The sequence below is a fragment of the Danio rerio genome, chromosome 7 (genome assembly GCF_052040795.2).
Source record: "Danio rerio strain M-AB ecotype USA chromosome 7, GRCz13ab, whole genome shotgun sequence".
Lineage (NCBI taxonomy): Eukaryota > Metazoa > Chordata > Actinopteri > Cypriniformes > Danionidae > Danio > Danio rerio.
The window spans coordinates 77,117,501-77,125,688 of NC_141027.1; the positions used below are offsets into that span (position 1 = coordinate 77,117,501).

Consider the following 8,188-nt stretch of genomic DNA (forward strand, 5'->3'; position numbering starts at 1 on the left):
CACATGTTGGTTCTGTTGGTTTATGAGGACTCTCTATAGGTGTAATACATTTTATATTGGACAAAAAAAATCTATTTTATGGCCTTACCTTACGCAAAACCCAACCCTCCCTGGAAACATGTATGTTTGTTGCACTTCTAGACACACACACACACACACACATGTTGGTTTTGGTGGTTTATGAGGACTCTCTTTTGGTATAATGCATTTTAGAACGTAAAAAAAAAAAAAAAAAAAAAAAAGAACGCTTATTATATGGCCTTACCTTACGCAAAACACAACCCTCATTGGAAACCTGTTTGTATGTTGCACTTCCAGACTTACACACACACTGTAAATTCTAACATGTTCAGTTTACTTAAAAAAAGTTTGGAAACCGATTGCCTTATTTTTGCAATATAAACTTACAAGGAAATCTTAAGTTAAGTTTAATTATTGCCTTGAAGTAAGAAAACTAAAACTTATAAAGTAAACTAACTGTTAAAAATTAAGTAAGTTTAATAGAAAATTCTAGTTAACATACTTGTCATTATTTAGTAATCTTACTTAGGGTTTTATAGTAAGATTACTTTAATAACTCTATTTAACTAATACTGTTCTACCATGTTCAGTTAACATCTTGAATGCTAGTAGTCTCAACATTGTTTAAATCCACCATTTTAAGTAATGTCAACTAAAGAAACTACGTGCAATCGGTTTCCACATTTTCTTCAATTAAACTGAACATAAAATATGTAGTTCAACCTACAAGTAATGACATTATACAGGTCTTAAATGTAAACATTTTATTTGACAAAATTAGCAGAATTTCACAATACACCTGTGATATTTTAGTATCACAATACACTTGTACACAATACAGTTTTGTAAAAACCTGTTGTAAAGTGCTGTAATATACTGTAAACAGCAATACAGACAAAAAATATAATAAACATGTTCAACCCTAAAACACAAGTTTTCGAAAAGGTTTGAAAATCTATCAAAAAAACTTTAAATACTTGACACTTGGAAAAAAGATACTTGAATTAGTGTAATTAAACATGCCATTGCACCAGCACCTTAAACATGGCAGCATATAGACACTCACAGAGGAACAGATATTAAGCTTTAAAGCTAATTTGTTAGACTGTGTAGTTTAGATTTTCCTACAGAAAATATCACATTAGTGTGGTCAAAAGTATTGAGTTTGGTATCAATCAATACTGAAATATTAAAAATATCCATTTTCCACCAGCATTTGAGTGCTACTGAGCTCGTTCTTAAACACCATTGATTGGCCACTGTGTTCACATGCTCAACAGAAATGACTGTGATTGGCTGTGACTGTCATAGGTTTACCATTTTTCACTGAGTCCAAACAAAGTTACACAGACACTGAAGTGTTTCAAAGCCATGTTGATAGCTGATTTGTTTAGAAGCTAACATATAAGCTATCTGGTGATGAATCGACTGATCGACAGTTCTTTGAAGTTATCCAGTGTCTTTGTATCTTTGCACCTGGTGAACAGTGGTGAAGTGTGGTAAAAATAATGACCTTCAAAGCCAATCAGTCATATCTACTGAGCATGTGAACACAATGGCCAATCAGTTCTTGCAATATTAGTGGGAAATGGATGGACTTTTTTTTTATTTATTTCAGTACCGATTGGTACCAAACTCAATACTTTTGACAACCCTATAAATCACAATACACTTTTTTGGTAAAAAAAAAAAAAAAAAGTGTTTTAAACACCAAAATGCTGCAGTCCTAAATGTAACACTGCAAACAGCAACATGTTAAAAAGCAACACTTTGTAATTAAACATGCCATTATACCTGAACCTTTAAACATAAAGCACAGCAGTATATAGGCACTCGCCGAATAAAACACATTACGCTTCCCTCCCAGCAAAAGCAACACACGTTGAACAAATTCAAATGCTTTGCTCAAAGTCTTTGGGTAGTCCGAATTCAGTGTGTAAATCAAAGCAAAAAAAGAGACATACTGCATGTGGCAAAGTCCATAACCACTTTTCCTTCCAGTATAAAGGCCCACATTGCATCCATAATGAGGTTCTTTAGACATCTTCACACACGACAGTCAGCAGGCCAACATCTTCTTCACTGAAGTCCGACTCTACAATTACATCCTATGAATAGAGAAAGAAAAATAAGTAAAGTTTGATATTCTAAATGGCACTAATAAAGCCTGTAGTGGCCAGGAGACCAAAAGCAGAGGTTAAAAAAATACAATTCCTTGTGCTTAATTTAGTAACACTTTAGTAGAAACCAATTACCCTATTAACTAGTTGCTTATTAGCATGACTATTTGTGTTTATAGTACATTTTACATTCAAATGCTTCTTATAAGAAGGCCTTGCTATGGTGCTCCTTCTTCAATGTAGACCAACACGATGGATTTGCCTGTACTGCTTCTACTAGGCTTGTCATGATAGTGGAATTTATTACCAATCCATATAGTAATTTTAAAAACATCCATTTCATGCTAACATTGGAGCATTGTTGAGTGTCATTTCTGTTAAGCATGTGAACAGAATGGCAAAACAGTGCTGCTTAAAAATGTGCTCAAAAGTGCTTAAAATGTTAGCAGGAAATTTGCTGCTTAAAATTGCAGCAGAGATTGGTACTAAATTCCAGTATCTTGAACATGATACTATTCTAAAGGAACAATAATTTTTTTTAATTAAAGAAACACTGTAATGTAATAAAACAAACTGCAGTAAAAGTACTTTTAAAACATTTTCAAGAAATTAAATGCAAATGTGTGAGAGACCAATTGGTGCTACATAATCAATATAAATATTTTGTAGGGAAAACTTAATAAATTGGGAACCGATTCATGAATGCATTTAGTTTTGCTAGATTAAAGCAGTGAGTCAAGTTTGCATTATTTAGCACACTTTTTAAAAATGTATTAATAACTATTTTTTAATAAGAAAATTGATGTTTTAGTATGGCTTTTAGAACAAGGGTGCAGCCATCTACAATCCCACAGCAGGTGACTTCACAGGGTTGGTTATAATACGGAGCATCTTTGACTTTGTGGCTTTTAACACTATCTTTTTACATCTTAATCCAGCAGGTTCTTTCAACTGAAATTATATTTCTCTCAACATATTACATAGGTATTACACTTATTAAGATTTTTTTTTCAAGCTAATCTTCCTCCTTTTCAAATCAAGTGTGTTTAAAAATTAAAGAAATGCATTCATTACTTCACTGGCCTATGAAGCTAACTGACCCTGTGACGGCACAAGCTGCTGTATTTGCAACATAGCAATGCTCTTGCTCCAAAGGCCATAATATAACATCCCTCTTACTTTCAAATACTTACATTAAATGCATTTGTTTTATTTTTATAAAATTGAAAATTTTTATTAATAAGTGAAGTAAACTGGAATGACTGCTTCATTTCCAGTCTAAGAAAGCAGAAACAATAATACTACTTACAAAACACATCCTGAAAATTTCTTTAGACTCATCCCTCTAAAGGACTGAAAGACCCCGGAGAACTGCTGCCAGATGACCTTAAAAAAGTAAAGACAGGTAGACATGCATTATAGCCCAATGAAAACATCAAATGCAATTTATTGCAATCAAATGCAAATTATGATTCAAAGATGATGTCACAAAAATACCTTTGAATTAACATGTTGAAAATTTCTTCTAGTTTTCTTCTGCAATTTTCTCCTTTTTTTTTTTTTTTTATTTCAATCAAACGAGCAGTGTGTGTCCAATGCAGCGTAGAACTTGGATCTCACATTTCTTCCTGATATTCGATTTAATTCTGCAAAGATCCAATCAAAACATTATTAGTTATTAATAACATTCAAAAACACAAATTCACAAAATCACACAAAGTTTTGAAAAGAAAACAAACCTTCTGCAGCACTTGCATCAGCTGGTGTTTCCTCTATGACTTCCTTCTGGATGTTACTGTTGTGCACAAAAACGTAAAGTGTTATTGACATGGCTAAGCGAAATTCTAAAACAAAAAACAGAAATCAGAAACACATGCAATGATACAATGCAATGCCATTTAGCAACAGATGTTACACTTTAACATGACAGTTAAATGTTCTTGAATAATAAAAGCTGCCAAATACTCCCGGCGCCTGTCATCAAAAGCATGAGCTATATTTGTCACCAAACAGTAATAAACACAACCCCCGATTAAATATAATCATGGCATTGTTGCTGGTGTGCCTTACTTTTATGCGCATTAAAAGTGGAATAAATATTTGTCTCAATTGATGTCTTTAAAAGGACACTGAACTTTCTGACTAGGGTTGCACGGTTTACCGGTACTATGGTAGTATCGTGATACTATGGCTCCAAGATACTGGCGGTGCCACTGTAGTTTGTAAACGGTAGTATTGTCATTAACAGTCTGCCGACAATACATAATGCTGCATGTGAAAAAGTCACTAAAATACTTACACGATTCAGCAACAATAGATCATTGTATTTTAATAGTCTATGGAGCCTTCTAAGGTTGTAAAACTAGAATTTGCGCCTTTTATAGTAGCCTATTGCATATTTTGTGATGGTTCATTTTGAATCGGAATTCGTTTATTTCTGTTCCTGTCAATATGATATAATAGCTACAACAACCGTGACAATCTATTAAAAAGAATGACTCATAAAGTGAAATTTTGAATTACTTTGGATTCTTATCCGATAATAAGTGTGAAAAAAGTATGATAGATGAAAAACCCAAAATAGCAACAGGAAACAATTTTTGACCACTTCATATAGCCTAGGTTTGTTGGAAAAATGCTCTTTTCTTTATGTATCTTTATTTTAATGTATTTTTTTTGCTGGAATTAATACATTTTAGGTGAAGAGATGTGCAAATACTTTTTTCAACAATAAGGGAATTATTTAAATTCAAGTAGGCCTATAATAACATTTACAATATATTATGTCTGACATTTTTCTTTATTTCATGGATTTAAGTTATGAATTACAGTATTGCAATACTACTTGGTATCACCATACTTCAGCTGGTATAGTATTGTAACATAAATTAATGGTATCACAACACAACAACCCTATTTCTAACTAGTCCTCAGATGATTATTCAAATGGACAAAATATTTGGACTATTCTTGATCATGCAGTTCTTTGCTGAGAATTTTGTTAAATGTACTTTTAATGCATTAAACGATTTAAAATTACCCAGACACTCAGTATGGAGACAAGGTAACGTTAATAGAACAATTCATGAATATGTTCTATGGCTTGTGCGGTATTGTTCAAAAAGTTTTCTTTGATGTGTAAGTGCAAAACTTACATTTCCACTGCATATCAGCTCACAAACTGGTAGTCTGAAATAAAAAATAAATAAAGGGTATAATGATATTACAAACCAAATATGCCACTCACAATACTCTAATGGTGTGCTACATTTTAAACAACCTTGTAATTGTTTAAATTTATTTGCCCTAAATTGTTAAAAATTAGTGAAACCTTCTTTAAAAATGCAAACTAACAGGTTTGGCAAAGCCTGTTTCTTTACAGAAAGTTTGCTTATAACAAAGGCTTGTTGATGCCTTTGTGTGATATTGAGCAAACAAAGGGATGTTTCTGTGCTTGGTTGTACGAGTTATAACGTTACCACTTCATCATTAACGTTATCCATCACACATATTCAGTCGCGTCTGGTCAGATTTATTTGTCATTACAGCAATACAAAAACACTCAATAACGTAACGGCAACACTGGAATAAACCTTCAAAACGGCATAAAGAAAAGACAAATAGCATATAAAACAAATAAATGAGTTAATTAAATATCTCTCGCATTTTCATAAGTTTAACTTTAAGTTTCATAGGGATTGTTAGCATAAGCACACTTTAGCATCATGTGTAAATATGTATCTGCCTCATACAGTGACACGAATCGTAATCGCATCGAAATCCTAAATTACCTACGACACTCACGGGTCCATTTTGAGCTGAAACTGCTTTATAATGTTCTAAAAGCCTCGGCGGGTTAAAACTGCTGCTGCCCCGGCGATCATGGAGAAAAAAACGACTGGTCTGGTCATGAGCCGCTCGCTGACGCCGGACCGAATCACAGCTGATCTCCTCACCTGCTTCCTGCAGGTGATCTCATAAAAGTAAATCTTAAAAAAAAACACGCATATTTTCGTCACAACAAGCGCCACTAAAGTTCAGCGATAACTAACGTTACTGTATTTGTAATGCGGATAAATAGGTTTCGTTTTCTTTTTTAAAAATGTAGACCTACAGCTATGTGTTTACTTTACATCTATTTGAACGGATCATTGCGCGCGCTCTTGCTCTCTCAGTGCATCATTTAAAATGGCGCGGCCCGCTCTTTTAGAGCATAACGCCCACTTTACAAATTACTACTAACTTTACAAATTATTAATAGTTATTAAAAAGGACTAAGCAGCTAAAAATAGCTTATCTAGTAAAGTAGACAGTATTGCAAATAACGTGCAGTGGTCAAAACGTTTAGTCACAACATCATGGGCTATTAATTAGTTCACAAAACAGCAAACAATTTCACAAAGTGCAGGAAATAAACAGATTACTGATACTATACAAATAAAATCAAAGTAGTAATTAAAACGAAAAGTTTACCTTGATTTACAGCAGTACATCTTTTCAATATGAAATCCTGTCCTTCAATGGCGGTGCTGGGTGGCGGTTGGTTGTGACTCGGGATGGGGGATGGGAAATCACCACCCAGTACGCATGCGTAACAGCATGGCTTAGCCCTTATAAGCAATTTTACTCAAATTACATTAGTTATGGGAACTTTATACCTTACTATGTCAGCAACACTAATGCATTTCCAGTAAACTCAACAATTAGCTTAAAATTAAGTAAACACACTAGAATTTTGATAGTAAGGAATACTATTCGCATTTACAGTGCATGTTAGTTCTGGTGATTTACGAGGACTCTCCATAGGTGTAATGAATTTTATAGTGTATAAATTATATGGCTTTTATCTCAAACACAAGCCTCACTGAAAACTGTATGAGTGTTGCACTTCTAGACATACACACATGTTGGTTCTGGTGGTTTATGAGGACTCTTCATAGGTGTAATGAATTTTATAATGAAAAAAAAAACACACATGTTATATGGCCTTATGCAAAACCCAACCTTCATTGGAAACCTGTATGCACTTCTAGAAACACACACATGTTGGTTCTGGTGGTTTATGAGGACTCTCAATAGGTGTAATAAAGTTTGCAGTGTAAAAACACTTAGTTCATGGCCTTACTCTATCCCAAACACAAACCTTACTGGAAACTGTATGTATGTTGCACTTCTAGACATACACACATGTTGGTTCTGGTGGTTTATGAGGACTTTCCATAGGAGTAATGAATTTTATAGTGGACAAAAACATCGATTTTATGGCCTTACCATACGCAAAACCCCACCCTCCCTGGAAACCAGTATGTATGTTGCGCTTCTAGACACACACACATGTTGGTTTTGGTGGTTTATGAGGACTCTCTATTGGTGAAATGTATTTTAGAACGTAAAAAAAAAAACCCAACCCTAAAAAAAAAAAAAACCCTAACAAAAACCCAACCCTCTCTGGAAAGGTGAATGTATGTTGCACTTTTAGACACACACACTTGTTGGTTCTGGTGGTTTATGAGGACTCTCCATTGGTGTAATGTATCTACAATACATATATATATATATATATATATATATATATATATATATATATATATATATATATATAAATATATATATATATATATATATATATATATATATATATATATATATATATATATATATATATATATATATATATATATATAAACACTTAATATATAGCCTTACCCTATGCAAAACACAACCCTCATTGGAAACATGTTGTATGTTGCAGTTCTAGACATGTTGGCACTGGTGTTTTATGAGGACGCTCCATAGGTGTAATGTATATTATAATGTTACAAAAAATGCTTATTATATGGCCTTACTCTACCCAAAACCCAACCCTCATTGGAAACCTGTATGTATGTTGCACTTATAGACAAACACACACACACATGTTGGTTTTGGTGATTTATGAGGACCCTCTATAGATATAATGTATTTTATAATGTAAAACATACATATTACATGGCCTTACAGTACCACAAACCCAAACCCTCACTAGAAAATATATGTCTGTTTCACTT

General features: G+C 33.3%; 1 long non-coding RNA gene across 2 annotated transcripts; it reads right to left on the reverse strand.

Annotated features, from left to right (window-relative positions):
• Positions 1-770: 770 nt before the first annotated feature.
• On the reverse strand, positions 771-6,658 carry LOC147843292 (uncharacterized). Of its 2 annotated transcripts, XR_015496615.1 has the most exons (7): positions 6,615-6,658; positions 5,946-6,130; positions 5,297-5,330; positions 3,881-3,936; positions 3,639-3,787; positions 3,451-3,527; positions 771-2,129 (listed from the first exon to the last, which is right to left on the reverse strand). It is a non-coding gene; the product is annotated as an uncharacterized LOC147843292 (long non-coding RNA). The 2 variants fall into 2 exon arrangements; XR_015496614.1 differs by lacking the exon at positions 5,946-6,130.
• Positions 6,659-8,188: the final 1,530 nt, after the last annotated feature.